We start from the raw sequence: 3,134 nt of genomic DNA, 5'->3' as shown, positions 1-3,134 counted from the left end.
GGGCCGACATTTTACTTCCTCATCCGATGGAAGGTTGGAGCAGATGGGAATCGAACCCAGAATCATCCGCTTACAAAGCGGACAGCGTAACCATTCGGCCACGCACTGCCACCACTTTGGTAAAGGGCAACATTTAAAATGACATCACCAGATAACAAAAACATAGGACATTTTTATGGTTGCTCATTTTGGATGGTCGATAAGAAAAAATGGTTGACAAAATAAAAAAAAAGTTTTTAAGTTTTTGTAGAATCCATCGTTAAAAAAATAAAACAAAAAAGTCATTGAAGTTTTTCAATATCTTAAATTTTCAATATTCAAAAAGGAAAATGCATGAAACCATAAAAACGCTCTAAACAATATGTTAGTAAAAAATAGAAAATAAAAAAAAAGTTTGGTGGTCTGGAGAGGTCAGGGAAAAGTCAGGGAATTTTATTTTGGGATTTGGATCGACACCATGAATTAATTAGAGCAACAATAATCACATCAGAAACAATCGCTTGCAAGTTTTTTCGAACTTTTTTTTTTGCGTCCTTCCTTCCATGCTTGCAAACTATGACGACATCGTGTAGACATCACTAAATTAGATGGGGGAGAAACTGACATTTTAAACTTTATCAAATTTGCAGACCGATTTAGGCGAGGTCCTGGTTTAACCGCGTGCCAAACATGCATTAATTTCAGACAAGTCCCTGTGACGTCGTCGCCGGAGGCGACTAGTCAAAGTTACTTAACTTTTTGTTGTTGTTGTTGTGTAAATGTAGGATATTGGAAAAGTTTTGTTTGCGGTTTTTTGATGGGATTTCGTTGTTTTGATAGCACAAATCGTGATTTGTGGGACGATTCGGAGGAATGTTTTTAATGAAGTTGTCTATCTCTGGTGACCCATTAACCCGTTGGCGTTGAGAGAAGTGTAGGAATTTTTAAGTAAGTTTTGCCTTCCTCACCGCAATGAGGAAAGGCTATAAAATCACTCGGAAAATGAAATTCTAAATTTGAATACCTAGACCCACCTCCACGTATACATATCGACTCAGAATCAAATTCTGAACAAATGTCTGTGTGTGTGGTGGGATGTTGACCAATAAAGTTTGCACTGGATCATCTCGGCACTGGCTCAACCGATTTTGTCTGTTTTGGTCTCATTCGATCCGTCTTGGGGTCCCATAAGTCGCTATTGAAAATTATAAAGTTTAGTTAAGTACTTCAAAAGTTATGCTTAAATAACGATTTTAGCAAAAGTCCGGAAGATTGTAAAAAGGGTGGTTTTTGAAAGAAACCCCACCAAGTTATACATTTTTAGAAAGGTATGTAAAAGACATTTTTAACGAGCTTAAAAGATCGAAGATCTGACAACCCTCTCAAAAGTTATAAGCACTTAAGTGTTATTTATGCACTAATTGGAAGCCGGATCTCAGATATTGTGATGAAAACGTGGTCCGGATCTATCATGCGATCTGCCGTTGGATATGTAATCAAAAGACCTTTCCAACGAGTTCAAAAGATTGAAGATCCGGGGCACTCAACGGTGCACCAACTCGCCCGTATCTCGAAGATGGTGAAGCGCGGTTTCCTGGCGGGGAAGTCGACCGGCATGATCCTTCTCGACGTCGAAAAGGCCTACGACTCCGTGTGGCAGGACGCCGTGGTCTACAAGCTCTTCCGCTCGAACCTCCAGCCGTTCCTGGTCAAGATCGTCGAGACGTTCCTGACAAAGCGGTCGTTTACGGTGACGGTGAATGGCGAGCGTTCCTCCGTCCACAACATACCCTTCGGCGTGCCCCAAGGATCAGTGCTGAGCCCGACTCTCTACAACATCCTTACCTCCGACGTGCCGATGATCGATGGAGTGTCGTACGCATTCTTTGCGGATGACACTGCTTACTTGGCATCGGATAAGGACCCGAAGATCGTCGTCACCCACCTGCAAGCGGCACAGAACAACCTCGAGGAGTTTCAGCGGAAGTGGCGCATCAAGCTGAATGCTGGGAAAACCCACTCCATCTTCTTCACCAGGAGGCGTGCTGCTCGGCACCTTCCCCGCAGATCGATCAGCGTCGACGGCCAGCCTGCAACGTGGGACGACGAAGTCACGTACCTGGGAGTGGTGCATGACAAGAAGCTAAAGTACGACAAGCACGTGAACAACATCATCGGGAAGGTGGATCGGTCCACCAAAGCGCTCTACTCCCTGCTGAATCGGCGGTCGAAGCTGAGCATCAATAACAAGTCGCTCGTTGTCAAGTGCATCATCCGTCCAATGCTGACCTACGCTGCTGCGGTCTGGGGCAACTGCGCCAAATCGCACCGTAAGCGACTCCAGGTGAAGCAGAACAAGCTGCTCAAGATGGTGCTCAACCTGGACCCGTGGTACCCGACCGACGATCTACACAAGCTGGCCGGCGTCGACACCATCGACGCAAGCATCGAAAGGGCAACGAGAACCTTCAGGACTTCGTGTGGGATGTCAACGAATCCGCTTTAACCGCCTTTTCCAGATTAGCGTACTCTTGGCGGGTACGTGCCTTCGTCGCTCTCGTTCTCGCACACACAATGGCTGCCTTAGGTGGGAAAAGTTATCCCGTAGATGGTTATCCCGGGAATAATTTATAGCGCTATGGCGGCCATCTTTATGGCATGCGGGATAACTTGTCATGGTTATCCCAGGAACAATTTTTAAGAGAGATTCCAAAACTTAAAAAAAAACGAACAATTAACATTACCTGGACATGTTTCTTGGCAAAATTTATTGCCCTACATTCCTGGAGTATGAAAATTTGGATGTGAATGAAAAAAATTCCAGGAATATTGTAACATAAAATATTTCTTTATGGCATGCGGGATAACTTGTCATGGTTATCCTGGAGGGAACAATTTTTAAGAGAGATTCCCAAATCTTAAAAAGAAAACGAACAATTTACAGTAACCTGGACTTGTTTTCTTGGCCTAAATTTTTGTCCTACATTCTGGGAGTAATGGATTATTTGGATGTGGAATGATAAAAAATATTCAGGGAATATTGTAACATAATTATTGTAATTAATATTTATTTAAATTTAATAATTCCTTCTGGGATGGGTGACTCTGGGTCATTCCCTGGACATGAAATGGGCAAAACATGTTGCCCTACATTC

Source organism: Culex pipiens, chromosome 1 (assembly GCF_016801865.2).
Source record: "Culex pipiens pallens isolate TS chromosome 1, TS_CPP_V2, whole genome shotgun sequence".
NCBI classification, from domain to species: Eukaryota; Metazoa; Arthropoda; class Insecta; order Diptera; family Culicidae; genus Culex; species Culex pipiens.
Note: the sequence above shows the minus strand (reverse complement) of the source record.